Source organism: Pogona vitticeps, chromosome 3 (assembly GCF_051106095.1).
Source record: "Pogona vitticeps strain Pit_001003342236 chromosome 3, PviZW2.1, whole genome shotgun sequence".
NCBI lineage: Eukaryota > Metazoa > Chordata > Lepidosauria > Squamata > Agamidae > Pogona > Pogona vitticeps.
This window is the reverse complement of record NC_135785.1, coordinates 214,750,135-214,775,149: the sequence shown is the minus strand read 5'-3', so window position 1 is coordinate 214,775,149 and position 25,015 is coordinate 214,750,135. Positions and strand designations below refer to the sequence as shown.

The 25,015-nt window shown below is 38.6% G+C and overlaps 1 long non-coding RNA gene across 1 annotated transcript in view; it reads right to left on the bottom strand.

The window, feature by feature from the left end:
• Positions 1-25,015, bottom strand: part of LOC144587754 (uncharacterized) — a 50,744-nt gene that overhangs the window by 8,987 nt on the left and 16,742 nt on the right. The window contains exon 2 of the long non-coding RNA XR_013542900.1: positions 16,675-16,820. This is a non-coding gene — a long non-coding RNA (uncharacterized LOC144587754). The remainder of the gene's footprint in view (positions 1-16,674; positions 16,821-25,015) is intronic.

The window sequence follows — 25,015 nt, the reverse complement described above, 5'->3', positions numbered from 1 at the left end:
ACCACTATAACAGCCAAAGTCAAGGTTGTTATGCACAAAGGAAATCCTGACCAAATTTTTAATGTAGTTGTTCTTGCCACTTTCATATTCTTGTTTTCTGTATTTCAAACAAAACCACACACACACATACAAAGAATATGAAAAGATGCCCAAAGTCAATTACAAAAGCAATTTTTAATATCATGGACACGTGATGTACTGATAACTAGTAGAATGGAATAAAACAAGGGGAAATGGAGGTAAAGGGGCCAGAAGAAGAAATAAAGGAAATATGGTTCTTTTACCAACTCTGAAAAGAAGAATGGATAACACCCTTACTGGACCATTAAAATATCAAAAAAAGGAAAACTTTCACGTTCTCCAGGTGTGCTCTTCAAGCTGGGCGTTGCAGGTCTGAAGAAGCATAAAAATAAAACAAAAACAAAAAATTCTGGCCAGATGATGAGATATCAGGATTTTTAGTCAAAGTAAATTACCAAGATGGGGTTTGCAGACATATAAAACGAGCTGGATGTGTGTTGGTATCAGGTTTCACCATGGGGAATGTAGAATCCTTTGTTTTTCTTCACTTCTGTGAAAAGGCAGGGGAATAAAGCTGGGGGAAAAAATTGCTGCTTTTCCCTTGCCCCTGGGAGGCTTCTGAAAGCGGGGGGAGCTTTATTCCCCTGCCTTTTTAGGTGCTGAGCAAGCCTCCTGAAGCCTCTTCAGAGCCAGCCGATCAGCTGTTAGGCGGGGAGAGGAGGGGGCAGGAGCAGAGAAGAGCACAAAATGGCTGCCAGGCTTCTAGCTTTTAGCTGTTTGGTGCTGTTTTTCCTGTGGTTTGGGGGCTACCAAGGCCTGGTAAGTGACTTTCCTTTATTTATTTTTACATTTCTGACCTTTTTACCCCCCCCATACGAACACATTAATTAATTTTCAATGCATTCCTATGGGGAAATTATAACAATAATAATCCATTCGTGTTTCAATTTATGAATGGACTTCCGGAACAGATTAAGTTCGTAAATCGAGGGCCCACTGTGTCCATATATGGCTTGTTAAAATAATAATTAAAAAATATAGATTTTAAGTCAGAGCTCTTTCTATTGGGTATAATACCAGAAAGTGTTGATAAACAAAATGTATATTTAATACATATAATCCCATAAGGATTATATTTGCACAATATTGGAAGAATGAAGAAACACTTACAAATCAAGAAATAATTTTAAAAAATCGAACTGTGCCAGAATGGATTAGATAGACGGAATGGATAGACTGACACTGAAAATCAAAGGAAAGGAATATGCAGAATATTAACAAACATGGAACCTGTTTATCAATGGTTAGAAACACGTTGTATAGATTAAGAGCTTAATATGTATTGTGGTTGTATTAACAAATGATTATAAACTGAACCCATGTGACACAAAGTTAAATAAACAGCTCAGGTGCCATGCTTCCATTACCAGTGCTATGAGCAGTGGTTCTGTACTGTCATCCCTACAGTACTGTCATCCCTACAGATGACATGTGGCGGCAAGAAAGGCAAATGCTATTTTAGGATGCATTAACAGAAGTACAGACCCCAAATCCCATGAGCCACTAGTCCCATTCAGCACTGGTTAGGCCCCATATAGAGTACTGTGTCCGGTTCTGGACACCACACTTTAATAACCTGGAGGAAGTTTATACGAGGGCAACAAAGATGATCAGGAGACTGGGAACCATGCCCTATAAGGAGAGACTGAAGAACTGGGCATGTTTAGCCTTGAGTAAAGAAGACTGAGGGGAGATATGATATCACTTTTCAAATACTTGAAAAGTAAGTCATACAGAGGAGGGGCAGGATCTCTTCTTGATCATCACAGAATGCAGGACAAGCAATAATGAGCTCAAGCTAAAGGAAGCCAGATTTAGGCTGAATATCAGGAAAAACATCCTAACTGTTAGAACAGTATGACAATGGAAATGATTACCTCAAGAAGTGGTGAGTGCTCCAACACTGGATGCATTCAAGAGGAATTTAGATAACCTCCTGATACTGAGCCAAGGGTTGGACTCAATGGCCCTATAGGTAAAGGTTCCACTTGACATTTAGTCTAGTCGTGTCCGACTCTAGGGGGCGGTGCTCATCCGCATCTCCAAGCCATAGAGCCAGCATTTCTCCATAGACAGTTTCCATGGTCATGTGGTCAGCACGACTAGACACGGAATGCCATTACCTTCCCACCGTGGTGGTACCTATTTATCTACTTGCATTTTTACATGTTTTGATTTGGATTCCTGCACTGAGCCAAGGATTGGACTCAATGGCCCTATAGGCCCCGTTCAACTCAATTATTCTATGATTCTGTGACAGAGAGTATTTATTTATTTTTATTTATTTATTTATTGTATTTATACCCCACCTATCTAGTCATTTCAACCACTCTTGGCGGCTTACACCATAAAGGATAACAAGTTCAAGAAAAATTTATAACAATTAATTAATTAAATGATTCTGCAAGATGGGAAAATTACAAAATAAATCAAATAAAGAGAAAAAGAATAAAAAAGGAAAGAGGACAGGAATTAACTGGAAGGGAAGGCCTGCCTATACATCCACGTTTTTAGTTGGTTCTTAAAAGTACCCAGCGAGGGTGCAGCGTGAATCTCCGGAGGTAGGTTATTCCAGAGGCGAGGAGCCACCGCTGAGAATGCCCGGTTTCTAGTTCTTTCCTTCCGGGCCTCCCTCGGCGTCAGGCTCCTCAGCCTCACCTCCTGGCTCGCGCGGGTGACACGGGTAGAACTAGTTGGGAGTAAGCGTTCCACCAAGTATCGAGGTCCTAAACCATTTAGGGCTTTATATGTAAGCATTAACACTTTGAAGTGAATGCGGAAACGGATGGGCAGCCAGTGCAGCATGGCCAGAGTAGGAGAGATATGTTGGCATTTTCTTACTCCAGTAAGGAGTCTGGCCACCGCATTCTGCACCACTTGAAGTTTTCGCATCAGCTTCAAAGGAGAGCGCATTACAGTAGTCTAATCTAGAAATTCCGAGCGCATGTACTAAGGTAGTGAGCACCCCCGTGTCTAGGTAAGGTCGCAGCCGGGCAATCCACCAAAGGTGGAAAAAGGCGGTGCGGACTACTGACGCCACCTGCATTTCCATGGTGAGCATCGGGTCCAGGTGTACCCCCAGGCTGTGGACCCCACTCTTCGTGGCTAGGGCCACCCCCCCCAAACATGAGGGAGTTTCCCAAGCCACCATCCACAGGGCCACCCACCCTCAGAACTTCCGTCTTGTCCGGGTTCAGCCTCAGCCCGTTCTCCTACATCCATTGCTGTACGGCCCCCAGGCAGCGTAGAGTAGTATTGCAGTGACCAGCTCAGTAGCAATGAGATTATGTATAACCATATAACATTAGTTCCTTGATTTCTGCTTCTTACTGACTCCTTAGTTTGAAAACTCTGAGATGAGAATTGGCTCTGAGCATACAAAGCTCTGTTTTTTGTTTTGTTTTGTTTTTTGTTTGTTTTTGCTTTCCAGCTTGCTCCAATGGTCAGATCAAATGTTAAAAAGTTCTGCACATTTCACAACTTGCATTCCCCCCCCCCACCAGATTTCATTTTTCAGTTAATAGTTCTTAAGATACCTGAAATGTAGAATTACAGAATGGGAATAATTTTCATAATCCTGGAATGTGGAGGTATAATAGCTGTCTTTTCGGCTATCATTCAAGCACCATGCTGCCCATTTGTGAAAGATGGACACTTCCTTGCAACATAATATATGAATACTGGATAGCAAAAAAATCACTCTCTAATGTATAAAATTTCAGGCTTTTCCACATATGAAATTTTCTCAATGATAAGAGTGGGCTAATAATTTAAGAATTGTGAAGACAGAATTTCTGCAGCATATAAGGCTAATCTCCCACCCTTTGCTTAAAATCCTACTCAAAAGAAAAAGGAGAGACTGTCATTAACAACCTTTAAAGGTAGCATTCAAGGTGAGAACCAAGAAAGAGAATGTAAGTAGGTTCATTTGTAGATGGATTCATTTTTTGTAGAGGTGAAAAGCTCCCCTCCTAAAAAATCAACTACCCACAGCAGCTGTGACACCATTATCCTTTTCAGTAGGAAAGATACTATGCATAGTATGTTTAATTTATTCTTAATAAACTGGTCAAGGGAACATTATGTAGAATTCTCTTTCTTTCTTTCTTTCCATTGATCTCCGTTTTCTAACTTTCTACTGTTGACTCTGTTAGCTTTTTTCCTTTGCATTATCACATGTTCCAGTACAAGGTGAAACATCTATCCTTTCTACCTTCTACTTTTATCAAATAAACCACAGACTATGATTATTAAAAATCCTCATCACTGTTCCACTGTGCAAAGGCTATACACTCCGATAGGAAAGAGGCTGCAGATTGGGTTGAGAAGGGAGAGCTTAGCTGTTCTGATGGGTAGTTAATACATTTCTGAAATGTTTTGCCAGCACATTTGAACTGTATAAATGCAGAAGAACACTGCACACAGATTGGTCTACAATGACATTGCCAGTCCTTAGCTATTCTTTTCCATATAAGGAAAACTGAAGTGTACACTATAGATCTGCAGACTGGCACTCAGATACAAAAATTACATCTGACAGGGTGTAACTACACAGTGAGTGAATGTGAATTAACGTGAATTCTGTCACTATGAAGTCACACTGGGACATTTAGTTCTCTTTGATATAAATGGCCACACAAGCAGAAGAGGAAAAAAAAAACCTTTTAATTGTAGTTCTATTCAAACCACCTGTAGGTGGCATAATTCAAAGGAACTGGTTTAAGAAGGCTTTCTGTTCTCAATATATCTATTTCCTCATCTTGCCCACTAGATAGCTCACTAAGCTATTAAATAAATAAATAAATAAATAAATAAATAAATAAATAAATGAATGAATGAATGAATGAATGAATGAATGAATGAATGAATGAATGAATGAATGAATAAATAAATAAATAAATAAATAAATAAATAAATAAATAAATAAATAAATAAATAAATAAATAAATAAGAGAGAAATAAGAGAGCTGTCCAGAAGAAGCTGTTTAAGGGAAAAATGTCTTGTGAGAGGCTTTGCGCAGAGGATTACTGGTGCTGCTTGCATGTGTGTACCTGCTTGTCCACAGTCTCCTGGTGCTCCCTTCTGAGGCCTTGTTCACATGAGGGAAATGTTTTCTAGTTATCCCCCAGTTAGTTTGTTGCTTTTTTCCCTGGTCACACAGTCAAGATTGAGCTCCTTGAAGCAAGAGAGAAAACAAACTGGTGCCACGGTGTAGCTGGCCATAATAGGAGGAAATAAATTGGAACTGCTAAAAGTTCTTGGGATGTTCATTCCAGGATATAAACCATGTGACCGCAATTCAGTACAACAGAGGTATGGAAAGTATCAGAAGAACTAGAAAACATTTCCATCCTGTGACCAGTGCCTGAGGCAGGATATAACAGGGGAAGTGTTTTTTGCTAAAGCACCACTTTTTTGTGTGTGCATATGCTCAATTGATATTTCTTTTCTGCATCAGAGAAAGCAAAAGAATTTGACTTTTCAGAAGGTTCTTTGGTGAAGAGGAAAACAACAGATTGGGGTGTGTGACTCCTGGCTAATTTTTTTTTTATGTGCCAAGGTGATCTAGCACTAAACTAATGTATCAATGAAATGACACCGTGCTAAATTCATTTATTCAAGAAATGTAAAATAAATTCTGGGACACTCAGGGGATAGATAGTAGGAGCAGGCATTCCTGGAGTACCAAAACATCATACTTCAACTGCCTATGCCACCATAACACCACCCACAGACACACCCCATGTCATATTGAAGAATGAAACAAATGCTCACACAGGGAAAAGTCGTTCCGAATTGTTCCAGCTTGAAAAAAGTAGAAGCCTCCAGAAGCAGAGGAAAAACCATGCATTTGAGAGCAAAAAGTTCTGAACTGATCAAATTGGCCTTTTTGCCATGTGATCAATAAAAAATGGATTCTTCCATTTTATACCCACAGCAAATCCTGCAGTATTTGATCATTTGGTTGCAGCCTTAAAGAGCATTTCTATAGCAATCTGAAGGTGAACGTATGAAGCCATCTTCTGCTAGGTTAGGCTACTAGTTGATCTAGGTGGTGGTGGTGGTAGTGATGATGATGATGATGATGATGATGATGATGATGATGAGCTAGTAGTTGCTATCCAGGATCCCAGGCAGCAACATCTTCCAGTCTTGCTCCCTAAGTATTTCATAATTGAGATTCAAGATACCAAAGCTCACACTTGGAATACACAAAACATGTACCATAGTGATATATCATGTATCATTCAGGTATAGCCCTTGAAGTTGTTTAAGTTGGAAGTATATAATTTAACTTCTTACTAAAATAAAATTGCTATTATTTTCAGTGCAACTAATTAAAATGTTTAAATATTACATTGAGAGAAGACTCCCACCACCACCAAAATTAGGTAGCTAAATTGTTGCATGTGATGACTTTGATTTTACATTTGTATTTCTAATGACATATTCAACAACAATATCTGTATAAACCCAGATGCTAAATCTGTAAGCACACTGGAAACCGATAAAATATAACTTACTAGATCACTCAATCCCCTTTTGGTCCATCATTTTGTAGATGAACATTATCCTCAAATAATATCCCTATACATATAGGCCATAATTTCAAGCCACTTAGTCATGCTGCTTTATTTTCAAATGGAACTCAACAGCGAAGGTTTCATCCATGGAATAACTCTATTATAATTTTCTGTCAGGTTTATTATCCCAAGACAGTGAAACCATGTAATTAAATTAACTGTGACTGCAACTCATTTTCAGATTTTTTAAAAAAGCTTATGGTACCTTTCATGGAACATTTAATAAGCCCATCGTTAAAAACTTTGACCTCCCCACAGAAGTATTTTTCCTGGGTTGAATGAAATATCTATTACTATATTGTATTAGCCTGTTTATTAATAACACAGGACTTCAGTATGTCAGTATCACCAAAGTAACAAGCAGATGGATCGTAGTGAGTAAACACAGGATTCCAAGTGAATGATTTCACTATTGAACAGTATTTAAATGATTTGGGGGGGGGGAGACCCAGTGGATAAGATTATAGCTGCCATTAATTTTTATTCACTACAAAATAGGAATATGAGAGAAAGTTTGTTTAAGTAATTGCCTAACCTTAGGGAGGACGGAGATTTTTCTTTCAGTTTGCTTTAGATTTATCAAATTGCTAAAATTTACCAAATCTATTGAAATCTGCAAATAGAGTAACTGATGGATTTATCCATCTCTAGAGGTGTTTATTTATTTATTTATTTATTTCATTTATATGCCGCCCATCTAGACATAGTCTACTCTAGTTTAAAGGACTTCTCCTAAAATTTCACCTGAATGAAAATTCTACCACAGAATTTTGAAATCTCCCTCTTAAGTGAAATATCTGAGTGGGTTCGTGTGTCAATGGACATTTCTTGTATGGTGCAGCAAACACTGCAACCACACAATTATGGGGTATTATGCTGTGTAAGGGGGTCCTGTGAGTGAATTGCCAGAAGTCTCTGAACATGACAGAGGAAGTGACTGCCAGATGTTACAGACCATGGACACTCAGGGGCCAGGGAGGCTACATCCCCAGAGAAAGAAAACACATTTCATGAGCCAGGGAAGGTGGCTGAATGCTGCCCATCCCGTAAGGATACCACAGAATAAAAGCATGATCCCACCTAGAATTCCCCAGGTAAACAACAGTTATCTGATGTGACACTTCAGAAAAAAGAGACCTCATCAAGAACAAGAGATGTCCTTGAGGGATAGCTCTTCCTCACAGGGAGACCAGTGGGTTAAATCCTACAGCTGAGTTCCTTTCCCAGCTGCTCAAATGCCTGATGAGTGGTTATATTTGAGTGCAGCCAAAGTAGAAGATAAGTTTAGATTCAAATTCTAAACAGTCTTGGTATAGGACCTCTCTTCATGGTTTTTGAACAGACACATCTTATGCTTGGTGTGGGTGGGTGTGTTTATACAAGTCTAAATTTTCTATACACTAAGGAGTGGGAAAGAGGATATTGTGGGGATTAAGAAGGAATGTTGTATTTCAGCTGATGTTTGAGACTATGTATGGGGGAGATAGTTGTTTACATCTCACCTCAATCTGCTCACTTAAAAGCAAAGTGAATAGGGATAGTTTTGTCTAAATAGATGCAAACTTTCTTCCTTGGAATGTGTGCTTTCTGACATGTTTTAGTGAATGCTTTATGATACAATTTGTCTAAACAGGAAAAAAAATTACCTCAGACTTGGGACGTTTAAATAATTTCATGTGTAAAGTAGGTGATCACAGAAAGTATAGTGCATTCAGTTAAAACCTGCTGTCTGTAGGTCACTATAACCCATGCGAGAGGATGTATTTTTGTCTTTGTCTTTTCTGCAGTCTTGGAATTGTGCCTAATAAGAAAAACATGAGATTGTCCTTGCAGTTTCTGCAGTCTGTTTTTCAAAGCAGTCAGTCACTGAAGCTGGCATGACTTCGCTGAATGAAACCAGCTGCAGATGTAGATGGGGTTCTTTAGGTTCTTGTAACATTAATTCTTGTAATTCATTGAACAAAACTAGCTTGAACGCTTAAGAGATGAAGACTCAAAAACTAAGTGTTATACATATATAGAAGTTGCCAACTCATAATTGTAACATACAGAAGAGAGAAGTCTGGATAGAGAGTCCATGCCTTCACCTTACCTTGTAAGCTACTCATCTGCCCCTTGGATCTCCATTTCACAGTTTCATTCTTATGACCACTCAGGACCATTGCTTTTAGTTTTTCATGCTTTTATATACTCTGCTGTCTGTTACAGACCTGCTTTATTCATTTTTCAACTTCTACCACTACCATCATTGCTCATTCGTCATACTGACCAGAGAAGGGGGCTAAATCTGTGGGGGCACGAATAGGATCTCTTTGCAATATTCAAAGAACAAATACGTAAGATGGCAAGAAGATGTCAGATTCTCCCATCATTTTTCCATTATTGAGAAGCTCAGTCTAATAGTTTGTATGTGTACATTTTATTGGCACCACCTTAGCATCATATCATTCTAAATGCTTGCATGTGGTAACCAGAACCAAAAGGAATTTGATAGATTCTTGTTTGCAATTGGCAGGTGATCTGTTACTACAACAAAATTATTGGAAATGGCATGCATGAGAGCATCAAGTATATACAAATGCCTTCCTTATCTTCCGGTTACCATTGTAGTAATCTAACTGATGGTCCTCAGTCTGAAACACTGGCAGTAAATATTGTCCATGAAGAATCCTTAGATGGATCCTCAGGTTAAAAAGACACTAGGTGTCCCTTCTTCTAAGAGCTCCATCTGACTTTTGAAATCATGCCTTCTGCAATTCCTAAGTAATCAAGCCTGACTGAGTCACGATTAGACATGGGGACAAATGTAAAAACAAACTGGGGATATTCAATGAATATCCATTAGATATTTGTTGCTTCATATTCTTGGGGTCCAGAAACCCCAAAGAATACAAAGCAACAAATATAACCCTTTTCTATTCATTCATTCATCTGTCCCTATCTGCTTGTGACCCCAGGGATCAGCTGTTCCTTGGGGGCATAAGAAGAGACAGGTTTTCTCTTTGGGTTGCTTGCTAAAGTCTGTCCAAGGGGAATCCCACCCCATTTAAAAAGAGGGGGATCGCTTTGCTCAGGCTTCCTCTGTCTTTCTATTCCCCTGCAGCATGCACAGGGGAAGCCTGACCAAAGGAATTCTCCTCACTGTCTTTGCAAATACAGTGGGGATGGGGCATCGGTTTGATTCCACTTTGATCCCCTGTTGCATAGAAAGAGGAGGAAAGGGGGGGACCCAAGCAATGCCCCACCCTTACTGTATTTGCAAAGACAGCAGAGGTGGGGTATCACTTAGATCAGGCTGCACTCCTCTTCCTATCCCTGGAGGGGTATAGGAAGAGGAGTAAAGGGGGGCACAAATGACCTGCTATCCCTGCTGCCTTTGCAAAAACAGCAGGGGTGCGGAATTGCCTAGATCAGGCTTTGCTCCCCTTGCTATCCCCATCAGGGTATTGGAAATCAAAAGGGGGAACCAAGCGATCCCACACACCCTCGTCTTTGTACAGACAGTGGGGGGTGGGGGAATGCTTCTGTCAGAATATGTTCCTCTTCCTATCCCTGGAGGGGCATAGGAAGAGGAGCAAAAGGGGACTCAAGTGATCCTCTACCCCTGCTGTCTTTGCAAAGCCAGTGGAGATGGGGGATTGCTTGGATCCCTTTTCACTCCTCTTCCTATACCCCTCTGGGGATAGAAAGAGGAGTGTGGTCTGATCGAAGTGATCCCCCACCCTCACTGTCTTTGCAAAGGCAGCAGTGGTGGGGGATCACTTTAGTCATCCTTCCCTCTTCTTCCTATGCCCCAGCAGATATAAGAAGAGGAGGGAAGCCTGTCAGAAGCTATCTCCTACCCGTGTTGTCTTTGCAAAGACAGCAGGTGTGGGTGATGGCTTGGGTCCCCCTTTACTATGCCCCTCTGGTGATAGGAAGAGGAACGTAGCCTGATCCAATTGATCCCCCACCCCACTGTTTTTGCAAAGGCAGAGGGGCTGGGAAAACCCTTGGGTCACCCTTATCTCCTCTTCCTGTGCCCCCACAGGCATAGGAAGAGAAGGGAAGGGAGATCCAGGTGATTCGCCCCACCCTGCTGCCTTTGCAAAAACAGCAGAGCTGGAGAATCGCTTTGACCCTTTCCCTTCTTTTCCTATGCCCACAGGGGCACAGGAAGAGGAGGGAATGGGGACCCAAGCAGTCCCCCAGGCCTGCTGTATTTGCAAAGACAGCGGAGCTAGGGGATCACTTTGATCCCGCTTTGATCCTTTCCCTCCTCTTCCTATGCCTGCATGGCATAGGAAGACTTTGGGGGGTGGGGCTCTTTCCTTTTTTTTAGTTAGACCCATAGGCTATCTAAAAAATGGCCTGGTGACCCAACGAATTGGTTCGTTGGACAACTGGGAGGAAGTTCATGGTTTGTGGGTCATCAAGTTTCATGACCCACAAACCAAGATGAAGCACCATTTTGGCACGTCTTCCTTATCTGTATTCATGATGCTTGGAAGAACTGGAGGGCTCCTATTCATTTCCCTGCAACAAGCTATTGTTGCTTTTGCATAACTCCATCTTGAGTGATTCAGACTATTGTCTCTTCTGTGCTTTGTGCTGATAACAAAAAAACGACTCAAGTTCAAATCTACTTTAAGAGAAATTAAGAAAGTTCTTCCTGGTGAACAACATATACAGACATTCTACTGAGTTTCTTAAAGATTATCTTGTGTTTTGTTTGTGGTCCAGGCTAAGGGTTTAGGGAGATGCTTATTCCTCTGGAAACCTATTAAATTAAAGAGGCTATCCTGATAGGTATACTGAAGCACCTGGTAGATTAAGAAGAACCAACTAAAGAAGATCAGTTCTTGGGCTCTAGTCCATCAACTGTAAAGCAGCAGAGAGGGGATGGATTTGATATATGGACCTTCAGCAAATATTCATCATGTGCATGGAAAGAAAACCCGATCATTTCCTGTTCCCTCAAAGCAAAATGGGATCACCTAGATCTGGATCTAGAATGTAATGCTTTCACTTATCTTGTTGTAGGCTTATTCTTGCCACCGATCCTTGATGGTATTCAATAAATTATTGACTTTTCATTCAAAGCTTTGCTTTCTGTCTTCATTCAGAGGGAGAGTAACAAACGCTTTGAAATGTTCTGTACACAAGAGGAAGGAAATCACATGAAAGGAGGACAATCTCTGGCAAAATCAAATTTTACACGTGACATTTTCAAAATCAACTATACTGCATACATTCTGCTTGCAGTTTTCAAAGGCAGGAGAAATAGAATGTGGAGCAGAGCTAAGCTGCAAAACAATTCTGAAAATGAAACAGAGAAATCCATCTACCCTGTATGACTGTTCTTCATAAATCTAATGCCATACTATTATTTTTCATAAGAATCTTGCCATCAGCAAGAATGCTTTTACTAAGTTCTTCAATGAGGCCTTTGATGATTCGATTCCTCTTTTCTTGGCCCATGTCCCAGCCTGATGTATCTTCTCTGTGCTTTGCTTCAGTTAATTACTTAGATTTGATGGCCACTTCTGCCAGTGCCATTACTTATTGCCACTTGTGAACAGTGGTAATAAAGGTGTTTGTCACTTACTCCAAGGTCATTTTAACCCCATTTTAATTTGGTTGTATTCCCTACCTAGTAATATTGATGATAATAGAGTATGAAGCATTTTCAGCTCACACTGACCCCATAAGAACAAGCACTGTGTATTCACTGTAAGTAACTTCTGCTGAGTAAGCCTTTAGAACATAGTACTGTTATCCTAGAATGTTAACTATAAGTCATCACAGCTAGCGAGGGAGCAATATAAAGATTCTGTTGATTCAGTCACTTCCAGAGGAGGAAAATGATGTTGGGTAGATTCTTTTTCTGAAATGTTTTCTGCTTATTATTAATCTTACTGTAGACATCAATGGATGTGTCTGATATGTGTATTTCACACGTTATATGTCTGGCTATTATCCACAACATAGTACTCTCTCTTATTCTCTTCCCTGCACAAATATATACATCCATGCACTATTTACTATGGATTAGAAAATTGCCATACAATTGGAATGCATTTGACAGACCCTTTCTTTTCCTAAAATATTGTTTATTCCTTACTAGTGAAGTGAACAGCATAAATGTTTGTATTTCTTTTATCTAGAGGGTATCTATGTTTTCAGAGGGTACAACTTCCATTTTCGTGTGTGTGTGTGTGTGTGTGTGTGTGTGTGTGTGTGTGTGTGTGTGTGTGTGTGTGTGTGTGTGTGTGTGTGTGTGTGTGTGTGTGTGTGTGTGTGTGTGTGTCCTTTCATTTTATACAACAGGGAAAGCCTCTCTCAAATCTTTCTTTTTATGCTCCCCCATTTGTGTTTCTACAATACCAAAAGGCCTTTTAAAAACCCTTTAAAACTACTCCCCCTCCAAAAAACAAAACAAAACAAAACACACACCCACACAAAAGCAAGCCAACAGAGAATCTATCTATCCCCAAAAAACAAAAGAGTGCATGAGAAACCGAAATCCAGTGAGTGGGGAGGGGGCAGGAGCAGTAAACCACCCAAAAATTAGAAAAGAGAAAATAAATGCATGAGTTCAGTGCACCCACCCTGCATAACAGACCCTCTGGACCTGGCCAACACAAAAGAAAAAAGGCAAGGAAGCAGCTACCCAGCCAGCCAAACACTGGCTGCCTGGCACATAACAAGAAAGAAATGTCCCAAGCTGCAGCCAGACAACAACCCCCAGAGCCCAGTGATACACTGGTACAATCTCAAAGTCCACCCTGCCAGCTCATACTCCCAATAGAAGCAAATAAACAGTTCCAAAAGGACTCACCAAAATATACATCTTTTTTTAAAAAAATAAATACACAATAAATTAACCAAATAATTTTAAAAAAAAACCCATAGAAACTGGGAACACACACACACAATTACACACACATGGGGGGAAATAGCCAAATAACAATAATTAAGATGCAAACAAGTCCCTTTCCCAAAATCCATGAAAAGGAAGCAAAAAAAGGGGAAACGAAAAATGCAATCAACCCCCACCACACACACACACACACACACACACACACACACACACCCCTAGAATATGGGGAGTTTTTTTTTCCCTCTGCTATCACTTGATGTCCTTTTTTTTCTTTGAGTCCAGCATTAGGCTGACCAGGCAAACAGGCAACAACAAAATAATCAAAGGAAGGATTCCCCATCCCATCATTTAAAAAAACCCCAAAGAGGGTAAAATCAGCTGTTTCTGGTGAAGTGATGGTGGGAAGGATCCAAGCTACTGTTCTTTTGTAGCAGGTAAAGGGCATTGCTGTTACTGATTTTCTAACTGTAGGTATGAATGTAAACAGTAACTGGATTGGTAGGAGAGCTGCATGTGCAGCATTCATTCCATAGGCAGCTTTCTTTTCTTCCATCCAACAACTGGATTAGCAAATGAGCTGTATCTACAACACTCTTCACGTTGGGAATACAGACATGGAGACCTTCTTCAGCCTTCTGCACATATACAACCGCAGGCAGGTTCAGGGCAACTTTATGAAATAAATGAATAATCAAATGACTGTCTGTTTACACTAGATGGACATTGCCAACAGTTCTTTGGGCTGAGTTTGAATCTAATCCTTAGAAATATTCTTGCAGTTGCAGTATACTACTTGCTCTCTTTGACCTGACATGTCAATTATGGATATATTACCTCTCACTGTGTTGACTGAGAAATTGCTAATATTTGTTCTACTATGCAGCAGTATTTTTAATGAACCTTCTCTTTGTGATTAGCATAATGTGATTAGCATAAACAGGTTACTATTGTTGTTTTTACAGGAATGACTGTATAATGGGAAATGATTGTCTTTTATAATCGTTGTAAAGCAATACAGTTAATACCAGGGTGTTTTGTTTCGTATATTTCTATATTTTTATAGAAATACAAAAAGGTTTAGGATATTTCTATATATATTTTATTAGCATATTTCTCTGTATAACAGGATCATACTGAAATTTTGTTTAGGCATCCAGACTTGAGGAAAAGAGGTAGTATTGTACTTCCTGAAGTTTTCAAAAGATTAATATGGTTATGCAAGAGAATTATTAAATTTTTTTCATGAAATGCTTTTTGTAAGGAGCATCAGTAGTAAATATTCCCCAAACTCTTTTTATTTTCAACCTTGTGAAAAAGCACGGGCTGACACTGAGTGAGTGAGCCAAATGACTCACTGGTCAAAATCCTATTCTGTAACTACGCATGGGCAACCTGAGGATGCTCCAGTGGTAGCTGTAATTGCACCAAGGCAGAATTGCAGTCCACAAAGCACTTCTACTGGTTCACAGCCATGCCGGAGACATACAATTGGTAGTACAATTTAATTTCACAATTCCACATTGCTGGGCATAATGCCCAGCTCATTTATGTCAGCATAACTTTACACCAGCATAAACAGGATTCTGACCAGTAAATTCCAGTATTTTAATTAATTGATGTGAATTAATAAGCATTCTGCTTCTTTTCATATTTTTCATATTTCTCTTAAGTAAACATGCAGGACCCTCATTTGAATTAGGACCACTTAGTGTGGTAAAAGAGATTTTAATCTTTATTCTCCACCTACATCCTTCCCAAATTCCCACTCACCTAATAAAAGTTAGCAAGACTGCAATGAGTAGCACCAATTTCCCTTTGGAATTTAAGTTGCAAGGAAATAATTCCCTGACTTTAAGATACTACTCTAGGCAGAAAGAGAAGAGAGACTGAAAGAAGACAAAAGCAGTCAAGGGAAAGAGAGACACAAGGATATCACCATTCAAAGATGTGCAGGAGATGTTACAAACAGAACTGAAGATGTAGTATTTAAGGTGTACAAAAGAAGGCAAAGATAAATAGAATGAAAGAATAAAGTTATAGGTATAAACCACCAAATTGAAATGAAGAAAATAAATTGAACTGAATTGAAGGCAATTAAAAAAAGTGTTATCCAAGTCCACAGGCCCATATTTCTGGATTTTTATTAGTATATTTCTCTGCATAACAGGATCATGCTGAAATTTAAATAGTTATGTAAATCAATATGCAAATTACCCATAACCTCAAGGCATCTGGGAAGTTGCCAGGTCTGTTTGAGAACCAAAGTGTTTCAGATAACACAGCTTTGTGGTTGTAAATTTTCATGCAAATTGTGTCAATGTATAAATTTAATGCAATGGGTTTATTGAAAGTAAGTCACCTGAGGACCTGTTACTGGAATTGCAACAGTGGTGCTATTTGCTCGGATCTCTTTTCCTACATGGCTCCCTATAGCTTCTTCCTTCAAGATGGAGATTGTTGCACCTTATGTTCTAGGATAAGATTATCACAGAAATGTCAAAGGAATCCAATGTTTCTGAGTGAGCCAAATGTGAACCAAAGTGGGTAGGAAAACACTCTTTTGCTTTAGAATTACTGAAAATGTTAAGGTCTCATAAACTTGTTAATTTCATTCTGTAGCATTGACAAATAAAAAAATTGCTCCATTTTGCATTGTAAGGTATAAGTGCTCCATTCCTTCTTAATGAAGAATCAGGTGTTTCATGGTACATTGAGATAAGGATGACATTCTTTAAAATTTCCTAAAAACATATTCACACTGAGTCAATTTATATATATAGCTATACTTCTGAAGAAGTGGGCGTATCCAGAAAGGCTCACATTGAAATATAACACTTAGCCTTTAAGGTGCTACAACATTTTATTTCTTTTTACTTCATTATTGTTATTAAAATTATCTGAATATGATTGCACAGACTAATACAGCTTGTTCACATTGACTATCCATAATTGGTTTAAACTAACTGTTCTAACAAGCATGTAAGCAATGCAGTCTTCATAAAAGAAGACTGTCTGGGGATTGCATTAGTAGAAGTCTCTTGGGTATCTGCAGTTTGGGAAGAAGTCAATCTGTGGATGTCATTACTGCGCAAATGCAAGCATCTTTGCCCTAGTCTCACAATGTTTATTCAGATTTGTTCACTTACCTTTAACCCAGACAGCTGTTTTGTTTACCTGGGTTGACTATGCCCATGTCAGGTAAGTCAGTCACAATCTACTTCCATCACCTGTTCTAGATGTTCAGAATAATTTGGGTGCAGGGACGGTGGTGGAAATCTAAAATGGTCCCCTTCTGAAATTCAAGATCATTGAAACAAAGTTAAACAGAAACTCCACTGAATAGACTGGGATTTACTTCCAAGTAGACAGCCTAAGTAAGCATCAGTCAGACATTTACTCATAAAGGTCTTTAGCCCTTCAGGACTAAAATTTTTGTCCAGACAAATAAAGAATCCCTCCAAACTGTGTATCTCAGGTCTTTATATCATCCACAGCACAAGGGATGAACAAGTCCATTCCTGGTTTTGGGCAAAAACCACAATGCCAAAAGGATTTCCATTAGTTAAAACAGTAAACCTTTTTCAAGTCATAACCCCTTTTAAAATGGCCATGTAACCTACAACACACCACCACATTTGGATAAAAAGGCATTTTTAATGGGGTAAAGAAAAAACCCCAAATCCCTTATGAATACGCAGTGGTAGTGAAGAACAGATTTAAGGAACAAGATTTGGTGGACAGAGTGCCTGAAAAACTATGGATGGAGGCTCGTAACATTGTACAGGAGGCAGCAACAAAAACCATCCCAAAGAAAAGGAAATGCAAGAAAGCAAAGTGGCTGTCCAACGAGGCCTTACAAGTAGCAGAGAAGAGAATGCAAGGGATATAGGGAAAGTTACAGAAAATGGAATGCAGACTTCCAAAGAATATCAAGGAGAGATAAGAGGGCCTTCTTAAATGAACAGTGCAAAGAAATAGAGGGGAAAAATAGAAAGGGAAAAAAATCCAGAGATCTGTTAAAAAATGGAGATATTAAAGGAATATATTTGTACAAAGATGGACATGATAAGGAACAAAAAAGGTAGGGACCTTACAGAAGCAGAAGACATCAAGAAGAGGTGGCAAGAATACACAGAAGAATTATACCAGAAAGATCTGGATAACCTGGACAACCCAGATAGTGTGGTTGCTGACCTTCAGCCAGACATCCTGAAGAGTGAAGTCAAGTGGGCCTTAGAAAGCTTGTCTAACAACAAGGCCAGTGGAGGTGACGGCATCCCAGTGGAATTATTTAAAATCTTAAAAGGTGACGCTGTTAAAGTGCTACATTCAATATGCCAGCAAGTTTGGAAAACTCAGCAGTGGCCAGAGGACTGGAAAAGATCAGTCTATATCCCAATCCCAAAGAAGGGCAGTGCCAAAGAATGCTCCAACTACCATACAATGGGAATCATTTCACATACTAGCAAGGTTATGTTCAAAATCCTACAAGGCAGGCTTCAGCAGTATGTGGACCGAGAACTCCCAGAAGTACAAGCTGGATTTCGAAGGGGCAGAGGAACTAGAGACCAAATTGCTAACATGTGCTGGATTATGGAGGAAGCCAGAGAGTTCCAAAAAAATCTACTTCTGCTTCATTGACTACGCAAAAGCTTTTGACTGTGTGGACCACAACAAAGTATGGCAAGTTCTTAAAGAAATGGAATTGCCTGATCATCTTATCTGTCTCCTGAGAAATCTATATGTGGGACAAGAACTGGATATGGAACAACTGATTGGTTCAAAATTGAAAAAGGAGTATGACAATGCTGTATATTGTCTCCCTGCTTGTACATTATGCAAAAGGCTGGACTGGAGGAATCCCAAGCCAGAATTAAGATTGCCAGAAGAAATAACAACAACCTCCAATATGCAGATGATGGCAGAAAGTGAGGAGGAATTAAAGAACCTCTTAATGAGGGTGAAAGAGGAGAACGCAAAAAACGGTTTGAAGTTCAACATCAAAAAAAATTAAGATCATGGCCACTGGTCCCATCACCTCCTGTGAAATAGAAGGGGTAGATATGGAGGCAGTGACAGATTTTACTTTCTTGGGCTCCATGATCACTGCAGATGGTGATAGCAGCCAGAAAATTAAAAGACGCCTGTTTCTTGGGAGGAAAGCGATGACAAACCTAGGCAGCATCTTAAAGTGCAGAGACATCACCTTGCCGACGAAGGTCTGGATAGTCAAAGCTATGGTTTTTCCAGTAGCGATGTATGGAAGTGAGAGCTGGACCATAAAGAAGGCTGACCATCAAATAATTGAAATATTAAAAAGAATATTAACTGAAATATTAAATTGTGGCTTTTGAATTGTGGTGCTGGAGGAGACTCTTGAGAGTCCCCTGGACTGCAAAGAGAACAAACCAATCCATTTTGAAAGAAATTAACCCTGAGTGCTCACTGGAAGGACAGGTCCTGAAGCTGAGGCTCCAATACTTTGGCCATCTCATAAGAAGAGAAGATTCCCTGGAAAAGACCCTGATGTTGGGAAAGTGTGAAGGCAAGAGAAGAAGGGGACAACAGAGGACAAGATGGTGGGGCAGTGTCATCAAAGCTACCAACATGAATTTGACCAAACTCCAGGAGGCAGTGGAAAACAGGAGGGCCTGGCATGCTCTGGTCCATGAGGTCACAAAGAATCGGACATGATTTAACGACTAAACATCAACAACAAAAGAAAACACATGAAAAATAGAAAGAGAAGGTGGGCATTGGTCCATCATATCCGGTAGTGTCCATAGACTCTGCAACACAATTGGCGCATATGTTTTGTCAATCAGTGTTGCCCCCAATGACTTTGGTATTTCATAAGTCCTTGCTTCCCTCTATGAAAATTCCCAAACAGAATTCTTTTTAATATTTCAGTGAAGCCATATTGTATTAAATAAGTGTTGAAAACAGTCATGGTGAAATATCATATAAAAATAATTGCAACTAAAAATAACCATGTTGACCCCCCTTATGACCCCTTCAGGGGGTCACAGCCCACCATTTGGGAAGCTGTGATTTTGTAAAAGTATACTTTCCCCTCCAATATATAAGCATCTGATTCCATAGTCATTCACGTACAGTTAAGTCCTCATAGAGCACAAGATTAGGTTGTGCATTGGTCATCCTATTTCTTTTTAAATACATTCCTTTTTCATCAATCTTGAACTAATTTTAACTCTCAAACCTAATGGCGGCTTTACTTTTGGCTTCTCATATTATGCTATGGTATTGTGCTTATTGATATTACATTGTATTTGTTGTGACCTTGATTTGTTCAGGTTTTAAACTATATTGTACAACATATAATGAATCAAATTCATTAGCCATTTAATAAATGAAACCCACAAATATATCTTCAATTTGATAGTGAACCTTTAAAAAACAGTATAAAAAAATTCAGACACTTTTCGTTAAATAGAATTTTCACCCATTAAGTTTCTGCTCTGGTTCCAAAACTATTTGAACACTCTAGCCAAATAACTTATCATTTATCCTCGGTCTCCTATGTAAACTGAACTTTCTAAAGATCGATAGTAATTTAAATGTCATCCTTCCCAGTAAAAGCACTGTGATCGCTTGTCTGTTTATTTCACAAGCCCAATGATTCTTAGAATGAGTCTGGAAAAGCAATCACACTTGTCCCTTTGGAATTAAATGATACAAACAGAAAAGAAAACTCTTGCCTTTAAACTGTGAAACTGTTCAGATTAAGGAAAGCTCACCTCTTACAGTTTGATGCTGATTTATTTAGACATGGCTTACAATTTAATTCCATGAGAATATGAACTGTTAATAAGATATGCTATACACAGTCATGAAAGGAAGAATGTCATTCAGTGAGAACTATCAGAACTTTGGTTGTGCTGGAGGTATAAATGGTGACATACATAAAACAGATATATGTTTGGAATTTTAACCGGTTTCTCCTGGGTGCTTCCAGACAGACATCATCTTGTGCTAACAAACAAAAGGCATTTCACAGCTATTCTGTCTTTCCCTACTGAACAGATTTTATTTGGTAAGAAAAAAGAAACAGAAGTGGAAAAACATGGGTTGATAGAAGACAATGGTAACGTCTGGACTGCATGTAAACTTCTGTTCATGAGACAAGGACATTGCACAACCTGGAAGACCTCCTTCTCAAAGTGTACATACAAAGAAATACTTAATAGAACTATAACATGTTGGCTTTTCCAGTGGTTGCTATTACATCTCACTACACATGTATCTATCAAAGAACAGAAATTAAGTGACGCAAATGTATATGCCAAAGCAATGGATTTCTGCAGTGGGAGGAGGAAATCTGTCATTCTTGGTTTCTTCTACATGTGAATATTTTTAAACCTGATTTTTTTCTTATCCCATATATGACTGTGTACAACTAATCACAGAAAGGTGGGCATATTTTTATGTATAGTTTAATTTGGGCATTTTTAAAAGTGCACAGACAATAGGAAATAGTACTTTGAATAGACCAACATGAATCTGACCACTCCGGGAGGCAGTGGAAGACAGGAGGGCCTGGTGTGCTCTAGTCCATGGGGTCATGAAGAGTCGGACATGACTAAACAACAACAACTTCAAATAGACTGAATCTTCTTTTTTAAAAAATTCTGCCTAATCCAGTAGAATACAATCCAATAAACCTGTCTGCATCCATTCAGACTTATAAATTTATGATATCTCATCTGTAAATGTTTGTATGTGTTAAGCTTCAGAACTATATCCATCAGGAGTCCTGAACCTAAAAATCTGAGGCTCAAAGCATTTGAGTTATCATCCATCAGAAAGAGAAAGAACACAGAGATCATCTGCTCAAGCAATAAACCCCCAATGTAGGCAAAACAGAAACACTAATAGGTTGCCAATAAAATCAAGAAAAAGTTATAGAAATTGTGATTTATGGCCCAATAAAAGATCTGTTAAGAAGAAATAAACAAAATTTCTATAGTACGTCTATGACTAAACATAATTGCTAAGAAGCCTTTCCTTAATTGGTCTAAAAATTCTAACACAGAACAAATAATATCTTGGATGTTAAATAATGTATATATCTTTAAAATAATTTATTTTTTCACTGAAGGAAGAGTAGCATCTCATTGTTTTGAGTGTCAAAGAGATAATAGTTCAATGCAATGAAATTAAATAGTTTAAGTTTATTTAACTTCAGAGGCAACTGCAGAGTAGGAATGGAAATGACATTTGTTAGGTTGGCTTTTCCCAACAGAGATAATCTGTTTCACACCTCATGTGATAGCAATGAAACAGAGCTTATCTTGGCTCAAATATCCATATATTTCTGAAACCTGCAGTGCATTTCAAAGGGAAAGACAAAGACAAGACCATCCACGTATTTTTAACATGGATATATTTAAAATATGTGTTTAAAGTATATTTTAAAATCACCTTAATCAATGGGAAATGTAAACAAAATATATATATTAGAAAAATGGATTTTAAAAATTGTGTTTTGGATTAAAAATATGGACAAAAATATGCTTTAAATCAATGTAAAAAAGGGTGAATACACAATGCACATGGAAGTGCAGATTAATTTGATAGGGAATTGTGGTCTTTTTGAGCAGCAGTGATGTTTTTCTCTCTTCCATCGGAGAGCTGTTTATTTTATCTCTGATGTGGAATTGATTCATTAAAATTGATTCTCCATTTGCAAACACCTCTGTAGGTGTTAATTTTTAAAGAGCCCTCCCCCTGGCTGACTCTCATAGCCATCTTCCTCTGGCTGGTAAGCCAATCTGCAAAGCATGTGCTGGCATATTTATTTATTTATTTATTTATTTATTTATTTATTTATTTATTTATTTACTTACTTATTTACTTATTTACTTATTTACTTACTTATTTAACTTATATGCTGCCCACAGTACCCAAAGGTCTCTGGGTGGCTTACAACAATTTAACTACAGTAAAAAACATAAAACAATTAAAATATAATTAAAATATATACTCTAAAACAGTGGTGTGGAACTGTGGCCCTCCAGATGTTCTTGGCCTTCAACTCCCAGAAATCCTGGCCAGCAGAGGTGGTGGTGAAGGCTTCTGGGAGTTGAAGTCCAAGAACATCTGGAGGGCCACAGTTCGACACCACTGCTCTAAAAGTTGCCATCAGGACCCACAGTTTATATTATTTCAATTAAAAGCCTTCTGGAACAGGAAGGTTTTGAATATGTAAATGTATGTAAAACATATTTAAATATGTAAATACTTTCATCAGTGTAAATAAAGACTGCCCTCACTGCTTCCCCCACCAACACCTTCCCTTCCCAACTTTCACTCAAGCCTTAAAACAGATGTTTCCTTGCAGCTCTAATGAAGAATGGAAGAGCCGCCTGACCTCCCCCTGCTTCTCCCTACTTCTCCTGTCTCTAGTTTCAAAGGAGGTGGGGAGGACAGCTATAAACAAAATTCTGCAGCCCTGACTGAGGGGTGTGTGTGAAACTGACAAGGCTTGTGAGGCAGGACAAACACATACATGCACACACACAGTGAGTGAAGAAACAGCTACTGGAAGAGAGGAGAAGAGAGCAGAGATGTCTCCCTGTCTCATCAGGATGCAAGGAAACATCTGCTTTAAGGTTGTTTTCTATGTGGCATTCCTTTCTTTTGCTATACCAGATGCAAGAAATAATAATAATTTTTTAAAAAAACCCAAAGAGGTAAGAGGACTCACACACCAGTACAAAAACCACATTACTACCATATGACTTTAAACTGAATTCAAAAGCCCCAATCCGGGGCCTAATTTGTTTCATTAATATAACTCTGCATTTAGAGAGCCAAGGCAGTGTCAGCACCTTGTTTATGCTTGTCGTCTCCTGGTGATTTTTTTAAATAGATCTTTTTACTCTTCTCTCATCAACTTACTGAAGTTTGCAGTATTCAATGAAAAAAAAATAGAAATTGAGGCATGTAATGGACAATGCATTTTAAAATGTTAAGGAAAAAATAGGCGTCTATGGCTTTTGGAAAACATTGCTTTAGATTCAAAGTCATAATATGTAGAACAGATTCTTAGAAATTAACGGGACAAGTGAGTAAGGACTGACTTAAATCCTACTCATTTAAGTGAATTTATGGTAAGTCCTAGTCTGGATCAAATAGTAATTTCAGAAGTATCATATCATATTATTTATTTATTTCAACAAAATTATTATCGATCCATCCATTTTTCTAACAATAACTTTTCCTTTTTAAGATTGCAAAATGAAACCCATGTTCATTTTTCTATACTAAATACATGCTTTCTTTGTAAGTACTGAAATGTCTGTTCTCCTAATAAGAAAAAGACATAGATTGTTTAGGACAGCTATAATGTTAACTGGTGGTTATATTTTATATCTTGGAACTATCCTTTTCAGAGTATTTGACCGCTCCTGTCAAACTGGCTGTTGTAAATATAATCATATTTGGAATTAAATATTATATTACACAAAACTTTAAGCTGCACTTAGCTAAGTGGCACCTGTCATTTTCAATAACAAAACTAATCCAAATAGCTATCTCTATTTCTTTTTGTTGTTATTACGTGACATCAATTTACTTCAGGTGTATACTAACCTTCATAGAGTTTTCAAAGGATATGAGATGTTCAAGGAGTGGTTTACCATTGCCCCACTGAGCCTGGTGGTTTGAGCATGGGTTTGAATCCAGATCTCATTTTTAACCATGTATTCCCCTCATCATACCGACTCTCACTTATTTCCTCTGAGAAATGGAGCAATCTGGAAAATGCTGGGGTATATGTGTGTATGATATGTATGACTTAATACATGTATGGCTGCTGCTTAGTTTGATTCAACACTTCAAATTGCTGTTAGTTGCTAATAAATATACTGTACTTAACTAAATAGGGTGATTTAATCTTGATCATAATACAGTGGTGCCTCGCATAACGTTTTTAATTGGTTCCAAAAAAAAACCTTATGCGAAAAAAACTTTATGCGAAACACCATTTCCCATAGAGATGCATTGGAAACCGGTTAATCCGTTCCAATAGGCACGGATTGCCGTCCTTAAGCGAAAAAACCCATAGGAAACATCGTTAAACGATACAATGTATCCTCCATTGGAATGTATTGTAGCTGACTCAATAGGTTTCAATGGCTTTGCGAAGTCAATTTTTGCAAAATTAAGTGTGTCATAAAAGGGTCAAAAATGGTTTTAAATGCTTGGATTAGCTTCTGCACCCTCTAAAACGGATGCAAAAGTTAATTTGGCTTTGATCTGACTTTTCGTTAATTAATGGTGAATTTTTTTCCCCCAACTTTTGACAGCTGTCAAAATCTGACAGCTCCATTATTTCCTATGGGGGAAGAAAAAATTCACAAAAAATTAATGAAGACTCAGCAACTGTTCTAAATTCTTGGGTTCGTTAGAGGACCCCCTAAGTTGTGTGCAAACCTGATTTGGCTTTGATCTGAACTTTCGTTA